This window comes from Gopherus flavomarginatus, chromosome 3, assembly GCF_025201925.1.
Source record: "Gopherus flavomarginatus isolate rGopFla2 chromosome 3, rGopFla2.mat.asm, whole genome shotgun sequence".
In the NCBI taxonomy this organism is placed as follows: Eukaryota; Metazoa; Chordata; order Testudines; family Testudinidae; genus Gopherus; species Gopherus flavomarginatus.
Genome location: NC_066619.1, coordinates 248,406,338 through 248,432,126, shown reverse-complemented (window position 1 = coordinate 248,432,126; position 25,789 = coordinate 248,406,338). Strand labels below are relative to the sequence as shown.

Sequence of the window (25,789 nt, the reverse complement as noted above, 5' to 3'; positions counted from 1 at the left end):
AGGTTTCAGTATGTGCTGAATGCAACTGCATGCTGAGGAGGCTGCTACAGGTTCACACAGTAGAATTTGTTTTTACATTTCCCATTAAAAATAGAAAATTACTTACAAAAATATGTTAAGAGGATGTTATTTAGATACAAAATCAAACACTTAAAATTAGCAAATAGATTTACAGTTACCACTGCTAGTTAAATTCAGCCTTATTGTGCATATGCTTTATGATCTTTAATTACTGTTAGACCCCCAAGTTGGGCCCCAGGGCCAGACAACAGGTGCTCCGGCCTCCACCCCCCAACGGAATTTTCCCCCAGCCCCCAGAACTGCCACTGATCACGTAGCTGCTCAGAAAGCAGAACTTGTAACAGGAAACAGCACCTTGCGGTCGGCCGACCTGAGGAGGGGAAGTTCCCCCGCGACAGTCGCTTCCTGGGTAGAGATGCTGGGGCCCGATTGCCTCCCTTGTATGGGCATGAGCCACTCGCGACCCCGCAATTGGCTTATCATAAATTATGACGAAAAATTCGTTATATATTGTCGGCCCCCTCCCGGGGACGGGTGGAGAGAACACGAATCCCCGTCGAACCGTATCCAGGCCTGATCACCCTGAAGGTCTCTCCCAGGCTCACGCGTTTCCTGAAGCCTGACTGCTTGCCGGCCGTAATGAAACTTTCGTGGTTTGTATGTGTAAGTAGAATTAGCTGTTAAGTATAACTGTGCTGTTAGATAAGAGGCAAAGACTGGTTCCAGCCGCCCCAAGGCTCCTGCTAGGGGAAACCCGTTGACCAGGAAGCCTTGAAAGCAAGGGGGGCCAGTCAAGCCTCACGACCTGTGTTTAGTAAGATTAGCTGCTGCATTTATGGTTACTAATAGTACTAATATCACTTTTACTAACCCCTAGGACGACCTGAATAATTACTGGGACTTAGAAAAATACCAGGGCCAGCTTCTATTTGTAATTGTAGTGTTTGTGTTATTTGTTCTAGTATTATATTGTAAGCCCAAGTTGTAACTAATCGTGTGGTCCCTTATCCTTATCTGTGACTCATTTAATAAATCCTCAATCTTTAACACTACGACTGATTGCTTGCGTTATCCCCGTCGCTACCCTTGGGCACTTGTCACCCCCCCCAGGGCATCCAGTGATCGAACCTCCTCCCTACCCCAACGCTCATTAACCGGTAGATAACGGGCACCTGGTGGCCATATCGGTGGAGCGAGGGGTGAGAGCAATCTGTAATCAACAATTACATGATTATAGACTATTTTTGTCTACAGAATCCCTGCCTCATTTGTGCACAGGCTGAAAGTACAGAGGGGCTAAATTAAGGTTACACAAACAGTTGTAAATCTGAAATTTCCTATCTTCCAAGAGCTTTACTTTGCAACCTAAAATGTTCTTTGAATGTAGTTTTTTGATATTGTAATAATTATAATAATAAATACCTACGAAAATATTAGAGACTTTCTTTTATACATAAAATCTATCCTAGCAAATCCTTTGTTCATTATTTGACAGAGATAATTGAATGATCCAAATAATCCATTCCAGCAAACCACTGGATGATCACCTAAGAGTCCCTGAAGACTGTACCATACCCAGCTCCCACTGAAGTCAGTGGAAAGATTTCCACTGACTTCAGTGGAATTTGGAATGCATCCTACCTAAGGGTGTAAAGATTTAGAAAACTCACAGTGTGTGTACTGGTACACATTTGCATATGTAAAATCTATCAGATATTGAAAGGTAATGTGTAATAAGATAATATGTAAAAATAAGAAATGTACAATACATGGGACCAGGAAATGCACATATACATCCAAGGTTATCAATGTGAGGGAGGGAAAAGGAGGGAGAATAGCCATATTCTGGCTTTGATATGTATGTGTTTACTGAAGTCAACAGGGACTGGTAACATGCATCTGAAACTAGAATATGACCCCTTTTACTATATGAATGTGTGCATACATGGAGAACTATCAATTATAATCAGTAATACACTGTATCTTGTATTGTTTTATATATTTATGAGCAATAAGCAATATAGTGTGTAATATGGCTCAAACATTTTATGGTACCTTTTGCATTCTACTGCAAAGCTCTCATGTTGTCATAGTACACATTTAGCTTCTAAGACTGATTGATTGCTTCAGTAAGGAGTGTATATGGTATTCCACTTCTTATCTGAGTCAATGTTTTTCTCAGTACTGTGAAGTAAATTAATATAAAGTGTTTAAATCTACCGCTTATCATAAAGAAGACCAAATCTCATTCCAATAAATGTGAAATACATCTTGTCATGTTCCTTTCACTTTGCAGAAATGCTACCACAAGGCTTAGCCAGTTAAGTCTAATATGTTGACATTTATTTTTGCTGCAATAAATGTTAGGATTATATTTTTGCATTAAATTCTGGCATTTTTAAAGATCACGATGACAAGTAATTTATTCTTCAAATCACTCTGGTTTGTTTTTACTTTTTGAATATGTATTTGGCCATGTGTCTCCAAGGCACAGTACAAAGCACATTTCATATGTTTTGCAACCTATTAGTTTGATTTAAATCCACTTTTTTCTGTCAGGATTTACGCAAGCCTTTCTTGATGTTATTTGCTCTGAATTATTGCCCAGAAATAATCACACTGAATCCAATTTCACACAGGCTGTGTGGCCTATGGAGTCTGTCATTGTAAAGCTTTAAAGCTTTTATATTTTGTTTCAATGGAGGTGATTCTTCAAATTAGCTATATATGTAGGACACCATTTCTTATTTTACATTCATATTTGTCCCTTGCTCTCTCATTTTAATGGGTGGTGAATTTGATTACACACAGTGTGAAGCTGGCTATCTGTAAGGACTGTTGGGGAAAAACTAGGAATTTTTTAAAGTAGTGTAATTTCTAAAATGAAGGATGAAGTAAGAAATAAGTAGATGCACCTTAAAAAATTCATCCTTTCATATTTAAGTGCTCAGTCCTTCAATAATTATGCACCCTTCTCACATATTTTACATAGTTCCATACAGCCCTCCCCAGATTTCCTTTCTTTGAAGATATGTCGCCAGGAAAGTGTCCTGAGTTTTTAACGTTTACTAAACTTTTCTGCACAAATTATTCATTCTCAAAAGACCCTGGAAAAACAGGGCCACATAAGTCTCCCTGTTCCAAAACACTTGGCTTAACTGAGCAAGCTACAGTATACTTATTGGTTAATTTACATAACTGAATGTATGGGTGTGTTACTGGCCCACAGGCAGACTTAATTTGCATCCTGACCATATCTGATGAATTCCCTTTACCTAGTGAATTCCCTCACACTAAACTCAGGAAAATATGCATTGCAGGAAGAGAAATACTCATCTAGAGCCTTAAAGAAAACAAATCAAGATAGAATAACAATTAATGAGAAAGTAGGGGGTTAGTTTACACTAGCAAACAGTTTTAAGCTTCCAATTAAATAGTTGCACTTTTTGTGTCATATTACTTTTATAACAAATAATAAAATCAAATTATAGAAGTTGAGGATAAGGCACCTCAGAGGACGTGATGTTTCTTAGTTTCTCAGAAGCAGTCATAGAATTATTCATCCAATATAGTTCTAGCTCTCAACCTTTATCCTCTTTGTCACCAAACATCAGCTATGTTTTTCTCTCATGACTCCACAAAATGAATTTGTAAGACACCTATACTCCCATTATTATTGTTTAACTGTGCAGATCTAAACAAACACTGTGGGGCTGATCTTTGTTCCTCTATCAAGATTTTCCCCTTCAATTTGGTATTCCCCCATTTCCTGACTTGGGAGAGAGGCTTTCACTAAACATTTACACTAGCCTGTCTTGGCCTACCTTAAATTTGTAACAATCCTTTTTGTGGCCAATTTTGTCACCATACTATCATTCAACTGAACTGTTTCCTTTAATTTTATATTATTGACAGTTTCCCTTGTTTTACAACTCAAATCGTGAATCAGATTAGAATATTCTCTTTCCTCATGTATATTCAACACACAGCTGGCTGTCCTTACATGGCTCATGGTGATCAGCTTCCATCTTCCTTACTAGTAGCAAGATTACACAGTGAACTGCTTGTGCATTGCTGCAAGAAAAAAATCAATTTCTTGCAGCAAATTCCACAGCCTCTCAGCTTGTCTTCAGCCATCTTTCACTTAGCATGATCTGCAAGTCCAAGTCCAGCTGAGCAGCTATAAATTGGTCCATTGCCAGCTTATCCTGGAAGTCCTCAGTGGTATCTGGATATGACAGAAACACACACCTCTGCAGATCCTCAGCCAGTTCAGGTGAGGTTTCTTCTTTCCCTCTATTTCTAGCTCTAAACTGTGCTCAGATTGATGACTAGCTTCAAACTCTATGTTAAAGATTTGCATCTGGATAACTCAGTCTCTTTTTGGAGGTTAATTCTGTAACAACATCAGAATTTGACCATTCAAATTGATTGCTAGTAACCCACCTTTCTGTCCCTATTCCCAGCCAATCATTTGAGCTGTAATGTTGAATTGAATCAAATAAGCCTCCTAGGGAGTTTCCCTCCCCCTCAAAGATAGTGGTTTTTTGCATTATTTGAGCTGGGACAGCCCAACTTCTCCCCTCTAGGCCTCTGTGGATTACAAACAGGGTAGAAAACTGTTGCAAATGCCTACTCTTAATCAATGCTGTATGCTGTGTTATTGTAGCCCTTTGGTCCCAGGATATTAAAGATACAAGGTGGCTGAGGAAATATCTTTTATTGGACCAACAACAGAAGTTAGTCCAATAAAAGACATTCCTTTACCCATCTTGTCTCTCTGGTCTTACCCAAGTACTCTGGCTGGCTCAATTCCTCAGACATGTGGCAGACTTCGACCATGATCTGTGACCACTTGATTTCCTTCTGGAGCTGAATTTTCAGTTTCTTAAGTCTCTGCTGCAGCTCATCACTATTAAGATGTTCCAAGTTGGCTAAAGCTTTCCTGGTTTCCACTATTTCTTAGAAAGAACTTCTGGTCTATAGCAGTCAGTTTGCAGGTCACCTCTTTGATCTGTCCTGCCATTACAATCTGGGAGCTTTGCAGCTGAGCTTCCCAACCTCTTTGGACACATTTTAGTTGTTGCTCCAACAGATATTTGACCTCTGCCTGCAAGGCAACACTCAGTCCTTTCTGGGAATTCTCCAAATGTTGCTTTAGTTCCTTTTGCAAAGCCTACAGGTCTTGTTTTAAATTATTTTGTTCATCTTTTATTGATGCAAGCATCACCATCATTTGCACCATTTTGGTTCAACAGGAATACTGGCTAACAATTTCTCTCCTTGGAAACTAGAATCCACACATAACACCAGTGTTATCCCCTTTTGACCTGAGCGGCATACAATTTCAGGGCCAGAGGCATATTCCAGATGGATGTAGAAACTGATGTAATAGGGTATTTTCTTTGATGTAGTCTTGTTTGTTTGCAAGAATCTACAAATTCCAGCTCCTCCAAACACAGGAAGAACCAAGAACAAAAGGAACGGTTTCTTAGCTTAGCCTGAAGCCTCTGCAGCAGTGGTTCTCAAACTTTTCTACTGGTGGCCCCTTTCACATAGCCAGCCTCTGAGTATGATCCCCCCCTTTATAAATTAAATTAAAAACACTTTTTTATATATTTAACACCATTTATAAATGCTGGAGGCAAACTTGAGTTTAGGGTGGAGGCTGGCAGCTCGCGACCCCCCATATAATAACCTCGTGACCCCCTGAGGGGTCCTGACCCCCAGTTTGAGAACCCCTGCTCTACAGACAACAGATGCAAAAGCTCTTTCTCTAGCTTTTTCAGGGTCACACTGTACTCACAGGCTACTGATTGGCTTTCTTGCTTTCTGCCTTTCTCTGTTATCAGTTTCTGGGTGTTCTCCCTTGCCTCACAAGTCCACCTGCTTCTGTCTACCTGATGCTAGTTTCTTGGAAGACTCTTCTGGGCTTTGTTTGATGAAAATATCACTATCCCCAAATGTTCCAACATGAAAAAGATGTGTGTGTGGTTTGAAAACACCTGACACCAATGTCATTTACAATTGTAGGTTTACATTTAATCAGGGATGGAGGGAGGGAATTTGCCATTCGATTTTAACTGAGATGTAAAACATGGATAACTTCCTTTTTTAAGAGGAGAAAATAAAAAGGAGGGGAATTGTATATTTTGGTTCACATTAAACTCAAATGAAACCATTATCACAAACAGACCTGTCACTGAGAAATGTTTTGGACATAGCTTCTAACCATAAGAGTGCAAAGGAATAGGTCAATGAGTCAAATGTGTGTCTCAGTTTATAAAATAAACTCAAAGCCACTAGGATGTTTTAATTGTAATAAATACCACCACTAAACTGATGCATGCTATTACAACAGCTCAGTATAAGGAGGAGATGGGATATACCAGCCAGACACAAGAAGAAAATGAGAACAAAAAACAACCACCCAAATATATTTTATGACAAGATGGAAAAACCATTAGAAGTTTATGATAAAAGCAAAAAATATCCAAATGAAAATATATGAAGACTACAATAGAGAATGGGGAAAACTGATGGGAAAAATGATTGACATTAAAGCAGTAAATTATCCCTTCTATGGAAAGTATAAATCTAAAATATTCTAGAAATTATGACAGCAGTTGTGATAGAACCTGATCCATTGAATGGAAACCAGCCTGGTGTTGTTTAACTGGACACAAGAGAATCTTGCCAGAAGCTGGGAATGGGCAACAGGAGGTTGATCACGTGAGGAATACCTGTTCTGTTCATTCCATCTGAAGCACCTAGCATTAGCCAGTCAGAAGACAAGATACTGGGCTAAATGGACGTGTGGTCTGACCCAATATGCCCGTTCTTAACTGGACACAAGCGAATCTTGCTTCCTGAAAAACTAGGGCTTGTGAAACTACCATATAGAGTATCATATGTCAAGCTCAGCAGTTCTTGGAAAACTAAAAGTGGCAGTGAACTCTGAAGAGCAAAGCTGCTCTTGCATGTAGTCTGGGAATGAGGATCTACCTCATTAGTTAGCAATAATTGTGTTCCTCAACCTGAAATAGAGGAAAATCAAACCCATGTACATAAAAAGTGACCTTGAAAACTTCCCAGTAAAACACCTGATTCTGTACTGTCTTGCACCTTCTATAGATATTTGAAATATCTGGAAACATTAAGTCCTATAGACCTTAAAAGAAAATGATAAACATTCTGTACATTTCTGGAGTTTCATATCCCTATGGCGAGGATGATCCACATTAGTTCTGCACATGGCTCTTCCCCCCAAGTGCTGCTCAGGGGAAGAAGGGGGTCAGCTATTTCTGCCATACTTTTTCTCCTTCCCCCAACTTCCACTCTGTGGGTCTGGTTTTGTTTGGCACCAGGAAGAAGACAAGATACCAGAGGATGCACTCAGACACAAGATCTCATCCACTTTCCTGATTATTCCTGATTTTAGATTTTAAAACAGTAATTTATTCCACTAGGATTTGACTAGTGTCTTTCTTCATCTTTGAAAAAATAAAAGGGTATAAACTTGACAAAAAGCAACCAATTAAACAATCATTATTCAAAATCTGAAACAGCACAACTTTATTCCTTCGTAAGAAAATATCTCTATCACTAATGTGTAACAACTCAGTCACAAGCTGAAGTCTCACACACACACACCCCTTTCTAAAAGGGAAAAATATGAAATTAAATTTCAAAATAGTATAAATCAATCAGCACACCAAAAATTAAAAAAAAAAGTCAGTTTATCCCTCCCTCCCCACCCCCATCCAATACATAACAATAAACTGTCACTGCCCATAAAAACTTAAGATCTAATACCCCGATCGTGCAAACACTATGCACTTACTTAACCCTAATTGCATGTGTAAGGTTTTACAGAACCAGGACCTAAGAAGATGCACATGATAGAGCAGGGGTTCTCAAACTGGGGGTCGGGACCCCTCAGGAGGTCATGAGGTTATTACATGGGGGGTCGCAAGCTGCCAGCCTCCATCCCAAACTCCAGTTCACCTCCAGCATCGATAATGGTGCTAAATATAAAAAAAGGTGTTTTTAGTTTATGGGGGAGGGGGGCGGTCGCACTCAGAGGCTTGCTATGTGAAAGAGGCCACCAGTACAAAAGTTTGAGAACCACTGAGACAGAGGATAGGTGAGAATGATACAACCTGTCACTCTCACACAAAGCCCCTCAGTTATCCCCAGGAGAAATGGCTGTCCATATAATATGAAGTTATAGAAAGATTGTGCCGCTGGCTTGTGAAACAACCAACAGACACTCTTTAATATAAGCTTCTCCAAGGGTAACATTGATAGGTCACTTAAATTCCCACGCCCAGCATCTACCTGATATTAAAATACAGACATTTTGCTCCATTTCCAGGGATGATATTTCTAAGTTTTCACCTCAGCATAAAATGTTGCATTACACATTTCTAAAAAATACATCTCTCTGTGGTCTGAAGTACGCAAAGAACAGACTCCTTTTTGGCAGCCTGCAGGCAACCTTTTACGGTTTAAAAGCCAGTCTCTAGAGAAGTTAAAAAAAACGATGACAAAGTTAATTATGTTATAAGAAATCCTTTATTTTTATGAAGAGGGAACCTATTAGGAATTTTATTATCGGCTGGCACTGTAGTGCACATGCTTTTCCTTAGCAGTTTAGAAATATTGACTACTGTTGAATATTAACTGCTACATATCATATAATTGAGACACTTCTGAGAGGAATTCTATGCAGGTTTTCAGTCTGCTGAAAAAAAGGAGAGTATCTTAATTTAAGGACTGAGGCCTACTACAAAATGTTTTATTGCTTAGGCCTTGATGAACATCTTAAATACAGATTTTGCTATCACCACAAAGCAAGACATTGTAGACAATGCATAAAAACATCCATTGAACTCAAAGATGTATTCCAAGTAAGCTGCACCTTTGAAACAATCAGCTCAAAATGCAGTACCAGGTGTTACAATGATAAATGACGAAGTCAGAGACTATCAGTAGGGCCTTTTACTAAATGACAAAGCACAAGAAGCATTCCACAGATGTTGAAATTATGAAAGAGCGAAGCAGGTGTTTAAATTCTATTTGCTAAAAATAGGAACAATGATCAGGTTAAAAAAGAAGCCTACATTTCATCTGTCAAGCTCAACCCATGCTGCACAGTGCTTACCAATAAGCTGTTCTACAATGTGTCTTATACACGCTCCACATTTTGGTCCAAGATAATGTATCTGCTCTGGATTTTCAGGTAGAATAAAGAAGCAAGGCATGTTAATCAGTAACAGTTCTTTTAAATATGTGACTACTATATTAAAAAGTACATTTATCATGATGCACAACCAATTAAGTCTGTCATCCCATTGCCATTAACCTGTTGAGTGCCAAGCAAGTTACAAGTTTACAATGTCCAAGGGATTCAGCATTTTACCATCTTTGAGATTTAAAAAAAGATTAGCTACAAGTCAGCTTTAAAATATAATCTAGAGAGATGCTATAGTCACGAGTAAACAGCGAGTTTGTCACGGAGGTCATGGATCTCATGGATTCCATGATGTCTGTGACTTCTGCAGTGACCACCAACCCTCCTCCCCAGCAGCAGCAGGAGTTTGAGTGGGGCACGCAGGGTTGGGAGTTTGGGCACATGAAGGGGTGAGGGCTCTGGGCGGTGCTATCTCAGGGGGGCTCTCTGGAAGCAATGACATTCTTTGGCTCCTAAGGGGAGGCATGGCCAAGGGGTTCTGCATGCTGCCTCCACCAGTGGGAGCTGCAGCACTCACACTCGAGGAGGAGGTAGTGTGCAGATTTGTGTGGCTGCGCCTCCAGCTAAGAGCTGAGGGATGTTGCTGCTTCTGAGGAGGCACAGAGCTGAGTAGGGAGCCTACCAGCCCAGTCAAACCCTCCACCCCAACACCAGTGAGGGTCCTGGGCTGTGCACTGCTGCCTTCCCCTCTAGCACCAGCGGGGGGTCCTGGGCCTTGGGCTGCTGCCTCTTCCCCCTGTCCCCCGCAGCACCAGTAGAGGTCTCGGCCCCCTCCAGCATCCTTGGCGCCTCCCTGAGCTACCCCCCCCCAGCATCTGTAGTGTTTCCCCCTGGCTGCCTTCCCTGGAGCACCTGAGGCGCTCACTGCTCCGCTCCCCTCCCCAAAATTTAGTCAAGGGTATATAGTACAAGTTATGAACAAGTCACGGGCACTGATAAATGAAAAGGAGGGGAGAGCTCTCTTTTATGGACACCCAGCCAGCCTATTAGCTATAAATCCCTCTTGGTAGTTGTTCTTTACTAGCTTGGGACTTCGAGTGCAGCAGGTGGAGGCCCTCAAGATTCTAAAAATTAATACTAGCCACTTCAGGCTTGTATTAAACTCCCAAAGTAACAGCTTTTCTCTGACCTTGCATGGGTAGATGCTGCTACCATCCAAGTGCAAAAACCTCTTTGAGGACTCAGGAAGGCATACCTGGGAATTCCTTCCTGTGGGTACCCTCAAGCCTTTTCACCACCACCCCCCTGAGAGGAGCTGAGAAAGAAAACAAAGGAAATCAGCTGTTGCCACCAGCTAATTAAGCAACATGTGCACAATCCTCTTCAGACACAAAACTTCAATCCTGTTCTTAAGAAAGGTAAATTTTATTTAAAAAAAATACATCTGAAAACTCAGGTTATTGCTAGATTTCAAAAAAGCAAATACAAAAATTAAGACTCAAGAATAGCTTTCTTGAGGTCCACCTTAAAGGTTATAAGACAAAGAAAAGCACCTGGGATTAACACAGAGGAATCCACAAGCCATAAAGAAAGAAAAAGAAATAAACCTAACTGCATTTTCCTAGACATTTCCTGATCTACTTACATATCTGGAGGGTTTAAGTGAGCAGTTTCTAGGTATGGTCTGATGATTTTTCATACCTGGCCCAAGCTCTTATAGCATAGCTGCTCTCTTCTTTCTCTCTGGGAGAATAACACAGATAGACAAAGGGGAAGCTTTTTCCAATTTGAAAATGTTCTAGCCTTCCCATTGGCCCTTTTGGTCAGGTGCCCACTCCCTTCCTTTTACCTATGCAGGGAGACTTTTTAACCCTTTACAAGTAAAGCAAGCAGAGAACAACTACCAAGAGGGATTTTTAGCTAACTGGATGGGTGGGTGTCCATAAGAGGGAGCTCCCTCCGCAATTTCATATATCACACAAGCTGTGAATTTTTGTTTACTGCCCATGACCTATGATTTTTACTAAAAATACCCATGTCTAAAACGTAGCTTTAGTCATGAGGCATTAATGAAAAGATTTTTGTATCTATCTATTGGAAGTTATAAGTCTATTAGCTACATGTGATATAGGATTCCTCCATTCTCCTGTTTCTCCATATTTCCCACTTAGAAGTATGCCACAAGCAACTCTGAGACACCACAGCATAGTCACCATCTTCCTAGCCAAGGAGGACAGCAATGAGCTCCCTCTAAAGGCAGTTAATGCTTTTTCCTTAACCGCCCAAAGAGATTGCTGTTAACATTCCCCTTGTTGTAGTAATGCTGACTACAGGATCAATAGATCAGGACCAAGAATCTGAGCCCCATCACAGAAGAGCAAACCACTATTAATAGGTGGCACAGTGTTTGCTAATGTCATAGTTTTGTGACTTCGTAAGGCTGGCTGCAACATCCAGTCTATCCAGTCCACATTGCTAACACAACTATTAACAAACAATTCCTCAAAATAGAGCTGCTACTGTACCCTCACCACTGATGCCATTCAGGAAAAAAACATGCACTTTTAGCTTGTGAATTTGATAACTAGGAGTTCCTAGGAAGGCACTGTTGATGTAAATTTTTGTATACCTTCTAGAGTAGAGATCTTCAACTATTACCTTTTCCTATCATACAGGATGGTAGCCATAACATAAACAAAGGAATCCCTTTGCAATTGTTATGGGCACCCAGAATTTAACAAATGGATGAATGTAACCAGTCATGAGAAAGCTCTGGTTCATTTTCAATATCATCAAGTTCTGCTCCTTAGGATCCATTGGACACCTACTTCTGCTGCATTATTTGGGGTAAGACAGACAAAGGACACAACTGACCTTCCTGATTTTATAACCAATGATAAAGAAGCTGATGCACTTAATGCATTATTATTATCATCATTGTTCAATTTTGATAATGGCATAGAGAGTACACTTACAAATTTTGTGGATGATATCAAGCTGGGAGGGTTTGCAAATGCTTTGCATGATAGAATTAAAATTAAAAATGATCTGGACCACCTGGAGAAAGGGTCTGAAGTAAATAGGATGAAATTCAGTAAGGACAAATGGAAAGTACTCCACTTAGGAAGGAACAATCAGTTGCACACCTACAAAACGAGAAATGACTGCCTAGGAAGGAGTACTGCAGGAAGGGATTTGGGTGTCACAGTGGATCACAAGCTAAATATGAGTCATCTGTGTAAGACTGTTATATAAAGAGCAAACATCATTGTGGGATGTATTATCAAGAGTGTTGTAAGCAAGATAAGAGAAGTAATTCTTCCACTGTACTCCATGCTGATAAGACCTCAGCTGGAATATTATGCCCAGTTCTGGGTACCACATTTCAGGAAAGATGTGGACAAGTTAGAGAAAGTTCAGAGGAGAGCAATAAAAATGATTGAAGGTCAAGAAAACGTGACCTATGGGGAAAGATTGGAAAAAAAACTGGGTTTGTTTAGTCTGAGGAATTGCAGACAAATGGAGGACATGATAATAGCTTTTGAAATACATGAAAGGTTGTTACAAGGAGGAGGATGAAAAATTGTTCTCCTTAACCTCTAAGGATAGGACAAGAAGGGAAAGGCTTAAATTGCAACAAGAGAGATTTAGTCTGGATCTCAGGAAAAAGTTCCTAACTGTCAGGGTAATTAAGCACTGGAAATAATTGCCTAGGGAAGTTGTGTAATCTCTATCACTGGAGCTTTTTCAGAACAGATTAGACAAATGCTTGTCAGGAATGATCTAGTTATTACATAATCCTGCCTTAAGTGCAGGGAACTGGACTAGATCACCTTTCGAGATCCCTTCCAGTCTTACACTTCTAGGATTCTATGAAATACTTGGCCTGATGTCATAATTTGGCAGAGAATTATTATTTCTATTGCCGAGTGCAAAACTCCAGAGAACCAAATGAAAAGTAGGTAAGTGCATTGTACAAATTAGTTTTTACATGCAATTTTGGTAGCCTCGCTGATTAAGTGATTCATGATCAAATAGTTGAAAAGACACATATCTCCAACTTGAGAGAAAGAATGAGAAAGCTTGTTAATGGAGAAAAATTTAAATCAAGACTCTTGAGATAGTTACAAGCGTTAAAGCAGCATAATTATGTACTGTGCAATCCACTGACACTTCACAGACAGTGGCAGTTAGTTATAGGCCAAAATTGTGGAAGAGGCATAGTAATTTTTCTTACTTACCTGTGCTTATTAGGTAAGAACACTTTTGAAAGTTGCCTTTAGGACTATATTAAACATGTGATTTATAACTTAAGTGTTTACCTTTATTCTAACATTAACATAAAATTAACCTAAGAATATGATTACAAAGTATCTTTATACCTACTGGAGAAATTCAAAGGAAATTAGAATGAACTTTGAAACATTAATTGCATATTTGTGTCTGTGTGTGTGTGAAAGAGAAACAGGGTTTGACTGTAAATTATCATTAGTAGAATCACAGAATCATAGAAGATTAGGGTTGGAAGAGACCTCAGGAGGTCATCTAGTCCAATCCCCTGCTCAGAGAAGGACAAACCTCAACTAAATCATCTCAGGCAGAGTTTTGTCAAGCTGAGCCTTAAAAACCTCTAAGGATGTTGGTTTCACCACCTCCCTAGGTAACTAATTCGAGTGCTTCACAACCCATATTTATTTTTATTATTTATTTGATTATTTATCTTACTTTATTTTAGATTTTTATTATTAAGACTTGTCAGTTTGTAAGGATTCCTGAGCATGTACTTTAGCTAAGCAATTCCAGTTCAACAGATTCATGAGAAACATGGTATTCATAGATCTTTAAGACCAGAAAGGAGAATTACAATAACCTAGTCTGACCTCCTGTATAACACGGGCTATACAATTTCAACCACTGATTTTTGTATCCTGTGGCACCTTATAGACTAACAGACGTTTTGGAGCATGAGCTTTCGTGGGTGAATACCCACTTCCTCAGATGCATGTAATGGAAATATCCAGGGGCAGGTATATATATGTGTGCTAGCAAGCAAGCTAGAGATAACGAGGTCAGTTCAATCAGGGAGGATGAGGCCCTGTTCTAGCAGTTGAGGTGTGAAAACCAAGAGAGGAGAAACTGGTTCTGTAATTGGCAAGCCATTCACAGTCTTTGTTCAATCCTGAGCTGATGGTGTCAAATTTGCAGATGAACTGAAGCTCAGCAGTTTCTCTTTGAAGTCTGGTCCTGAAGTTTTTTTGCTGCAGGATGGCCACCTTAAGGTCTGCTATAGTGTGGCCAGGGAGGTTGAAGTGCTCTCCTACGGGTTTTTGTATATTGCCATTCCTAATGTCTGATTTGTGTCCATTTATCCTTTTCCGTAGAGACTGTCCAGTTTGGCCGATGTACATAGCAGAGGGGCATTGCTGGCATATGATGGCGTATATTACATTGGTGGATGTGCAGGTGAATGAACCAGTGATGGTGTGGCTGATCTGGTTAGGTCCTGTGATGGTGTCGCTGGTGTAGATATGTGGGCAGAGTTGGCATCGAGGTTTGTTGCATGGATTGGTTCCTGAGCTAGAGTTATTATGGTGTGGTGTGCAGTCACTGGTGAGAATATGTTTCAGGTTGGCAGGTTGTCTGTGGGCAAGGATTGGCCTGCCACCCAAGGCCTGTGAAAGTGTGGGATCATTGTCCAGGATGGGTTGTAGATCCTTGATGATGCGTTGGAGGGGTTTTAGCTGGGGGCTGTATGTGATGGCCAGTGGAGTCCTGTTGGTTTCTCTCTTGGGTTTGTCTTGCAGTAGGAGGCTTCTGGGTACACGTCTGGCTCTGTTGATCTGTTTCCTTATTTCCTCTTGCGGGTATTGTAGTTTTGAGAATGCTTGGTGGAGATTTTGTAGGTGTTGGTCTCTGTCTGAGGGGTCAGAGCAGATGCGGTTGTACCTCAGTGCTTGGCTGTAGACAATGGATCGTGTGATGTGCCCGGGATGGAAGCTGGAGGCATGAAGGTAGGCATAGCGGTCGGTGGGTTTTCGATATAGGGTGGTGTTAATGTGACCATCACTTATTTGCACCGTGGTGTCAAGAAAGTGGACCTCCCGTGTAGATTGGTCCAGGCTGAGGTTGATGGTGGGGTGGAAGCTGTTGAAATCATGGTGGAATTTTTCCAGAGTCTCCTTCCCATGGGTCCAGATGATGAAGATGTCATCAATGTAGCGTAGATAGAGAAGGGGTGTGAGTGGACGAGAGCTGAGGAAGCGTTGTTCCAGGTCGGCCATGAAGATATTGGCATATTGTGGGGCCATGCGGGTGCCCATAGCAGTGCCACTGATCTGGAGATATATATTGTCATCAAATTTGAAATAGTTGTGTGTAAGTATAAAGGCACAGAGTTCAGCAGCCAGTTGTGCTGTGGCATCATCAGGGATAGTGTTCCTGACAGCTTGTATTCCATCTGTGTGTGGGATGTTTGTGTAGAGAGCCTCTACATCCATGGTGGCTAGGATGGTGTTTTCTGGGAGGTCACCAATGCATTGTAGTTTCCTCAGGAAATCAGTGGTGTCGCGGAGATAGCTGGGAGTGCTGGTGGCATAGGGTCTGAGTAGAGAGTCCATATATCCAGACAGTCCTTCGGTGAGAGTGCCAATGCCCGAGATGATGGGGCGTCCAGGATTTCCGGGTTTGTGGATCTTGGGTAGTAGATAGAATAACCCTGGTCGGGGCTCTAGGGGTATGTTGATTTCTTCTGGTGTTAGTGTAGGGAGTGTCCTGAGTAGATGCTGTAGTTTCTTAGTGTATTCCTCAGTGGGATCTGAGGGAAGTGGCCTGTAGAATTTGGTATTGGAGAGTTGTTTGGCTGCCTCCTTTTGATAGTCAGACCTGTTCATGATGACAACGGCACCTCCTTTATCAGCCTCTTTGATGATAATGTCAGGGTGGTTTCTGAGGCTGTGGATGGCATTGCGTTCTGCACGACTTAGGTTGTGAGGCAAGCGATGTTGTTGTTCCACGATTTCTGCCTGTGCACGCCGGCGGAAGCATTCAATGTATAGGTCCAGGCTGTCATTTCGACCCTCAGGAGGAGTCCATGTGGAGTTCTTTTTCTTGTGCTGTTGGTGGGAGGGCACCCGTGTATCAGTGCACTGTTCAGTGTTGTCCTGGAAGTATTCTTTGAGTCGGAGACGGCGAAAGTAGGCTTCCAGATCGCCACAGAACTGTATCATGTTGGTGGGGGTCGCAGGGCAGAAAGAGAGTCCCCGAGATAGGACAGACTTTTCTTCTGGGCTGAGTGTGTAGCTGGATAGATTGACAATATTGCTGGGTGGGTTAGGGGTACCACTGTTGTGGCCCCATGTGGCAGGTAGGAGTTTAGACAGCTTACAGTCCTTTTTCCTTTGAAGAGAGGTGAAGTGAGTAATGTAGATCTCCTGTCTTATTCTAGTGAAGTCCGTTTGTATAGAAGTTTGGTTATTAATGAGAGTCTCCAGGTTGGAGAGCTCTTTTTTGATGTTTTCCTGTTTGCTGTATAGGATGCTGATCAGGTGGTTCCTCAGTTTTTTTGATAGAGTATGGCATAATCTCTCACTGTGGTCTGTGTAGTATGTAGATAGCAGTGGATTTTTTACCTTTAGTCCATTTGGTATGATGTCCATCCGTTTGCATTTGGAAAGGAAGATGATATCTGTCTATATTTGTGCAAGTTTCTTCATGAGGTTCATCATGAAATACAAATACAGACAGATATCATCTTCCTTTCCAAATGCAAACGGATGGACATCATACCAAATGGACTAAAGGTAAAAAATCCACTGCTATCTACATACTACACAGACCACAGTGAGAGATTATGCCATACTCTATCAAAAAAACTGAGGAACCACCTGATCAGCATCCTATACAGCAAACAGGAAAACATCAAAAAAGAGCTCTCCAACCTGGAGACTCTCATTAATAACCAAACTTCTATACAAACGGACTTCACTAGAATAAGACAGGAGATCTACATTACTCACTTCACCTCTCTTCAAAGGAAAAAGGACTGTAAGCTGTCTAAACTCCTACCTGCCACATGGGGCCACAACAGTGGTACCCCTAACCCACCCAGCAATATTGTCAATCTATCCAGCTACACACTCAGCCCAGAAGAAAAGTCTGTCCTATCTCGGGGACTCTCTTTCTGCCCTGCGACCCCCACCAACATGATACAGTTCTGTGGCGATCTGGAAGCCTACTTTCGCCGTCTCCGACTCAAAGAATACTTCCAGGACAACACTGAACAGTGCACTGATACACGGGTGCCCTCCCACCAACAGCACAAGAAAAAGAACTCCACATGGACTCCTCCTGAGGGTCGAAATGACAGCCTGGACCTATACATTGAATGCTTCCGCCGGCGTGCACAGGCAGAAATCGTGGAACAACAACATCGCTTGCCTCACAACCTAAGTCGTGCAGAACGCAATGCCATCCACAGCCTCAGAAACCACCCTGACATTATCATCAAAGAGGCTGATAAAGGAGGTGCCGTTGTCATCATGAACAGGTCTGACTATCAAAAGGAGGCAGCCAAACAACTCTCCAATACCAAATTCTACAGGCCACTTCCCTCAGATCCCACTGAGGAATACACTAAGAAACTACAGCATCTACTCAGGACACTCCCTACACTAACACCAGAAGAAATCAACATACCCCTAGAGCCCCGACCAGGGTTATTCTATCTACTACCCAAGATCCACAAACCCGGAAATCCTGGACGCCCCATCATCTCGGGCATTGGCACTCTCACCGAAGGACTGTCTGGATATATGGACTCTCTACTCAGACCCTATGCCACCAGCACTCCCAGCTATCTCCGCGACACCACTGATTTCCTGAGGAAACTACAATGCATTGGTGACCTCCCAGAAAACACCATCCTAGCCACCATGGATGTAGAGGCTCTCTACACAAACATCCCACACACAGATGGAATACAAGCTGTCAGGAACACTATCCCTGATGATGCCACAGCACAACTGGCTGCTGAACTCTGTGCCTTTATACTTACACACAACTATTTCAAATTTGATGACAATATATATCTCCAGATCAGTGGCACTGCTATGGGCACCCGCATGGCCCCACAATATGCCAATATCTTCATGGCCGACCTGGAACAACGCTTCCTCAGCTCTCGTCCACTCACACCCCTTCTCTATCTACGCTACATTGATGACATCTTCATCATCTGGACCCATGGGAAGGAGACTCTGGAAAAATTCCACCATGATTTCAACAGCTTCCACCCCACCATCAACCTCAGCCTGGACCAATCTACACGGGAGGTCCACTTTCTTGACACCACGGTGCAAATAAGTGATGGTCACATTAACACCACCCTATATCGAAAACCCACCGACCGCTATGCCTACCTTCATGCCTCCAGCTTCCATCCCGGGCACATCACACGATCCATTGTCTACAGCCAAGCACTGAGGTACAACCGCATCTGCTCTGACCCCTCAGACAGAGACCAACACCTACAAAATCTCCACCAAGCATTCTCAAAACTACAATACCCGCAAGAGGAAATAAGGAAACAGATCAACAGAGCCAGACGTGTACCCAGAAGCCTCCTACTGCAAGACAAACCCAAGAGAGAAACCAACAGGACTCCACTGGCCATCACATACAGCCCCCAGCTAAAACCCCTCCAACGCATCATCAAGGATCTACAACCCATCCTGGACAATGATCCCACACTTTCACAGGCCTTGGGTGGCAGGCCAATCCTTGCCCACAGACAACCTGCCAACCTGAAACATATTCTCACCAGTGACTGCACACCACACCATAATAACTCTAGCTCAGGAACCAATCCATGCAACAAACCTCGATGCCAACTCTGCCCACATATCTACACCAGCGACACCATCACAGGACCTAACCAGATCAGCCACACCATCACTGGTTCATTCACCTGCACATCCACCAATGTAATATACGCCATCATATGCCAGCAATGCCCCTCTGCTATGTACATCGGCCAAACTGGACAGTCTCTACGGAAAAGGATAAATGGACACAAATCAGACATTAGGAATGGCAATATACAAAAACCCGTAGGAGAGCACTTCAACCTCCCTGGCCACACTATAGCAGACCTTAAGGTGGCCATCCTGCAGCAAAAAAACTTCAGGACCAGACTTCAAAGAGAAACTGCTGAGCTTCAGTTCATCTGCAAATTTGACACCATCAGCTCAGGATTGAACAAAGACTGTGAATGGCTTGCCAATTACAGAACCAGTTTCTCCTCTCTTGGTTTTCACACCTCAACTGCTAGAACAGGGCCTCATCCTCCCTGATTGAACTGACCTCGTTATCTCTAGCTTGCTTGCTAGCACACATATATATACCTGCCCCTGGATATTTCCATTACATGCATCTGAGGAAGTGGGTATTCACCCACGAAAGCTCATGCTCCAAAACGTCTGTTAGTCTATAAGGTGCCACAGGATTCTTTGCTGCTTTTACAGATCCAGACTAACACGGCTACCCTCTGATACTTGATTTTTGTATGTAGCTCAATAACTCGTGATTAAATGACTGCATATATGGTGCGGGTCCATGGTTAACTAAAACTATTTAACCAAAAGGTATTTTATGCATGTCATTGGGTAGCTGGTCTCTGTGGATAGACTGAGTCAAGCTCCCCCAGACTGTAGCAGGTGAGCCTAATTTACCTAATTAATGGGGTCTGGGATACACCTGGTTTTATAAAGGGCTACTACTGGGCAACTGAGAAGGAAAGATTGAGGCAGGCTGAGCCCTGGACAGTAAAAGTCACACTGAAGGGGAACAAACTCCAGTGATGAGTCCCTGGAGCAAGTAGGGCTCAGGGACAAAACCCTTTGGCTGCTGTTCTAAGGGAGGAAATGAGGCTGGGAAGCTGTCAGGAACCGCACTGTCAGAGACCCATAGGAAGGGTGGCCCTGAAGGCTGGGGACCAGGTATTGACTTAAGACTGCTTTGTTTGTTTGTTTGTTTTAACCTTTGTTATAAAAGAATAAACCTCCTTAACCGAGACTGGGTGTGGCAGCACGTGTTTGGAGCCAGCGTGCAGCGACAGCTCCCTGATGACAAAGCAAAGTCTGCTATAGTATGCTCACAAGAAACTGTGTGAAGCCAAAAGGAATAGAGCACAGAAGATCATGTAGTGATGATGGAAATTGGCCCACTCCATTGTTTTCAATGAAGATATGTCATTTGTATCAGCTGATGATCTAGCTCACAAATTCATCTGAGTATCTTCAGTAATAATAGAACAAAATACAATAGTCATCTGTGAATATGTATGGACCTTAAAAATTGAACAACGCATTGTAATACAGAAGTAGATTGTTATTCCATATAAAAAATAAATGGAATGCTGATCAACCTAAATATTTTGAAGTCATTCAGGAACTATCTTCATAAGATCAGATATTTTTAATGGAAATTTGTCAGAACTGCCCATCATTTACAACAAGCAACAATATACCCTCTAACAGCGTCTGTAATCCAAAAATTTTAAATGTGATGCCAGATACATACTGCTTGTAACTTAGGAGGAACATAGTGAAAGAGCAAACTTTTAAGGAAAATGCAAATCAGAAGATGTCTGCCACAAAAATGTTTAATTGGTCAAATAAGGCCAACTAAACATCAGTAAGCAAAATATACAAAGTCAAGCCCTTTTTAATCTTGGAAGCAAAACAGTAACTATTAATTCATATGTAAATGAATGAGTTTTGGACGCTGAATTTATCAAGATAGATACTAATTACAAAAAACTCCTATATTTGCATTTCTTTCATGAGCTTTAAGTTATATTCAATAATTAAAAAATGTAATATTAGCCTAGTATACCTTCCTGTTGGACTGAAAATTCATTATAAGGTCTGATCACTATCATGGAACCTGTTTGTTTACTATACTACCAATGTCTCAGGAATGCCACCTCTTGAATTGCTTGGTATTCAGTTAAGCTAATTGAATTTATTTTTCAGAAAACTATTTTATTGCATTTATTTGAAAGTGAAATTAATTTATTCTGCCCTCCTTTTGCCCAGATTAGCCAGAGGGGGTTACTGAAGGAGGGGTAGAGTAAGCTATCCTACCTCAGTCAGGAGAGAGATATGACCAGGATACACCATCTGCTTGCACAGGGAGCTCACTTGCATAAGCGCCGCTCCTGAGAAGTTCTGCAACTCCCAACCATGTAGCATATGCAACTTCTCTCTTCCATACATCATGTGTACCCCACTAATGAGTGTGTGTTATAGGTTCCCCTTTGTGCAATCCACAGAGAGTATGAATTGTTACAGTCCTCAGCTACAGTGCCTTAGCTATTTAGCTCAAGCTCATGTTTGCCACTGAACCAGGGATTTCCAAGCTAAACGCATCAGCTACTAATCTTTATCTAAAGCCCTGTATGTGGGTGTGATAACAGCTCACATGGATTGGAACAAGAGGACAGGGACCTGAAATATACACTCACCAGTGAGTTACATATGTCCTCTGCTCAAAGGTTCCACTTGAATCCTGGACAACTTGCACTTATGTGATGGCTACCATCTTGGCTGACATATTGTGGATTGAACTGGGGGCTTCCAGGGCTAAAAGCATGATTTGCTGCAGCTTGAGCTAAAAAACCCAACCTTCTATAGCGGGAGGCTGTAATAACTCATATCCTCTGTGGATCATCACAGATGGAGACCTGTAATACATACTCATTGATGGGTTACAGATGCACCAGGTCCAGTTTTCCTTATGGTCAGACAATCAAGTGAACAGACATACTAATGCAGCCTTCTTAGTTTGACACAATTACAAGGAGAAGAAAAGGTTCCTCAGATTTTAACTCTATGTAAATTAGAGAATTAGCATAAATCTTGCCAAATGTAAAGTATACATTAACTTCCGTGTACAAAGTTGTTTCAGGTTATGTTAATGTTCTTTTAATTATATGTGTAATATGCTTGCTTTAAGTACAACAACAATTTGAAAATTAAAACATTTTAGTTGAGTTAAATATAATATTCTTGTTATGCGACATCCCTCCTCCCCAACATGAATAAAGCCTAATCCCAAGCCAGTCCTTCTGACCCTTTGTATCCCTACTATATTATCTCCAGTGTCTTATGCATTTTATATAACCTGGATTCTGAGATTTTTATCTGTCCAATATTAAACAGCAAAACACACATTAAAGCAAGAATTGAGTACCATCAGCCATCGCTAGTGAATGTGGTATTAGGGAAAATCAAAAAGGAGTCACCATGCCGCATTCCCTTCTCCCTATTATCTTTGCAAGGTTGCTACATTTTTGCAACTGGCTAACTGTTTTGAACTATTTTTCCCAATAGAGTGACAGTGAGTTGTATTAGAACAAAGTACTGGATGTGTAGTGAAGAAAATAAATCTTGCTAATGATTTAGAGTAATCTAAATTCAGAAATTATTTTAGTCCACTGGAGAGTAAAATTATAGGATGTTATACTCTTTCCAATGGGAAGAATTGAAATGGATGAGATATGGAGATTAAGTTCAAAATATTGCATAGATTTCATATAGTGCATATATATACACAAAAAAAATGAGTGGGTAAAGGAATAAGGGAATTCTGGGAAATTATTTTAAAAAAAGACTGCTATCTCATTAACTCCAATGCTGCACACAAGTGAGATATTTTATAAATGTAAAGCATTTAATTATCAATGATGACCCCAATTAAATGACAAAACTGAAAACTACTGCACCCACAAATAGCCAACAATCTATTAGAATGCACAATTATGCAATTTGTATATATGTTGGCTATAATTACATACCTAATTTCATATATTACTCAGGACAGTGGACCCTCTAACAGCAGGAGACATCTCTGCTCCTGCTGCATGACCCACTCCTTCATTTTTATTTGAGAACAGCACACACAATGCTACAACCAAACCTGCTTAGCAGAGTTGTTTTGTTACAGTAGCTGTGATACATGGACTGAAGTCTCAGTTGCTGTGTTTTGCCATTGCTATGGTGCTGCAAAATGGAAAATTTATTATGAGTCTGTTCCAGAGCCCAGTGAAGAAAAATAGAAAGACTCCCTTTGATCTTACTGGGTTTTAGGTCAGGCTTTACCAAAGTCCAAGCTATAGGACACTTTGCCACAAAACACAACCTGCCCCCAATTATTATTGCTATATAATAATCACTTATGTCACACTACAAGTTTTCATGTCATTTTTCAAAAACAGTGGAAAACACTCATTCCTGAACAGAGAGGGATTTCTTTAGATCTAGTCTGTCTGAAGTAAGGGTCAAGGCTACCAAAAATTTGACTATCCCATAAATTGTAAATGTAAAGAGCCTCAGTATGTGCTTTCCTTTCTTTTTCCACACCACACTCCCACTTCACCCCTCAGGAGTCTGCTTTTCCTGGGACTACTGATCAAAAATGTGTTCTGCATGCCAACAAACCGTGCAGCAGAATAGGCTAGCCTGATATAGAGACAATATTTGTCACTGTATTGGGGTGGTCACCCTACTCCGGCCCTGAAGGGGTTAAAACAGCCCTGGGAGAGGGCTGCCCTGGGAAGCCAATAGTAAAAGCAGCCCTGGAGAGGGCTGCAGCTGGGGAAAAGAGGTTAAAAAAAGCCAAGCTAGGCTGATTGAAGTAGGAGCCACAGCTGTGGCCAGCTCAATTCGGGCACAGTTGGCCCTGATAAGAGGGCTGAGGGCCACAAGCAGGAGGAGTCTCTCCCTGGCCCTGGAGAGAGAGGGCCTAGCTGCTGGGGACCATACAGTACCTGAAACTGGAGCAGTGCTGGGGAACAGGGCAAGGGAGTTGGGGAGCTTCAGCCTGGTAAACCCCCAGGCTGCAGGCTATGGTGAAGGCCTACACAGGTACTGGGGTTGCAGAGGAGTAGCCTGGGGTTAGGCAGAGGCAGCAGGTTCTAACCCCTTGCTAAGGATGAGTGGCCATTGCAGACTTCGTTCTGCCCCAGTGATTGGGGGCTAGATGATGACTGGCAGTAGCCGCTGAGGCAAGATGGGTGAGAGGGTTGGGGGTTTCCCTCAGAGGGGAGACCCAGCGTGTGGGGGTACTGCTGGGACAGAACTCTAAGGTAAAGGGGCACGGGGTTTGAAAGGGACATGGGGCCAGTGGCAGGTGACACACTGGCCAGCAGAGGATACTCTGATGTTGGAGTTGAGCTAATTCCCTGGATGACCTTCAGGAGGCACTGCACTGCTGAGTCATCCCATCACTACAGTCACCTTTTATGGCTTTGCACAGAACACACAGTTTCAGATATGCTTCAGTTTGAATGAATCCTGCTGGGCTCAGCAGAGAGTTTCTAGTTTAACTTTTAAATAAGAAGTAATTTTGATCTTTTCAGAACTATTTCCATTAAAAAATATCTTGGGAGATCATTATTTAGCCAATAATGGTTATCCAGTCTGGAATCTATTTTACACATACAGCTAATGCTGCTAAAGAATTATTACTAATAGTACTAAAGTTCTAATACTACTTCATTGAACTCAGTTTTAAAAATATTGCTTCAGGTAATTAATATCATTTTATATAGTTTTAGCATCTTTCCTGAACTGTGAATTATTTTATTGCAACGATATATATATATATATATAGAGAGAGAGAGAGAGAGAGAGAGAAAGAGGTAAAACAAAACTAAATATCAGTTTCAGCAAGATAATCATCATAAAGAAGATTATTTTATCTAAAATGATATCTTGAATCTCTCTTGCTACCATGACGGTAACATGTTTTCTATCTCTGGCTACCTGTCACATATTTGCTGTATGAATTGCATGCAGTTTTAAAATATTTCAAAACCTGACGAAATGAACTATTGGTACATTGCAACTTGATGATGATTAGGCAGGTGGAAAACTGATGACTGTACTGATGGTTAAGAATATTTATTTCTTATCCCATCACCCCCATTCTACCTTAACCTACTTGTTTATGTCATAGATCTACTTTATCTTGTCTTTTAGATGGCAAGCCCTCTGAGGGACAGGAATTGTCTTTTTGGGTATGTTTATACAGCATCTAGTACAATGGGGCCTCAGAACCTGGTTGTGGCCTATGAACTGTACCACAATATAAATGTTAAATAACAATAAATAATGCAGTTTATGTAAATTAAATTACCATATATAGTCATTCATTAGCCTGTTCGTTTATAAGCTGACTCCCCAAGATGGATAGGTAAAAATAGCAAAAACTGTATGACCCTTTCATAAGCCGACCCTATATTTTAGGGGTTGGCAAACTTTGGCTCCTGGTCCATTAGGGTAAGCTGCTAGTGGGTCTGGATGTTATGTTTACCTGGAGCATTCACAGACACGGAGCCCCTCAGCTCCCAATGGCTGCGGTTTGCCATTGGCTGGGAATGATGAACCACGACCACAGGGAGCTGAGGGGCTCCATGCCTGCAGACTCACCAGGTAAACAAAATGACAATGTATTAGATATTCAATTCAGTGATTCCATAGAGTTGAAAATCATCAAATTTTGGTGTAGACC

At 41.5% G+C, this 25,789-nt stretch overlaps 1 protein-coding gene across 1 annotated transcript in view; it reads left to right on the top strand.

Moving 5' to 3' along the window:
• The first annotated feature begins 1,383 nt into the window (after positions 1–1,383).
• Positions 1,384–25,789, top strand: part of LOC127048197 (uncharacterized) — a 420,995-nt gene continuing 396,589 nt past the window's right edge. The window contains exon 1 of the mRNA XM_050947732.1: positions 1,384–1,404. The gene's annotated coding sequence lies outside the window, so the exon portion shown is untranslated. The remainder of the gene's footprint in view (positions 1,405–25,789) is intronic.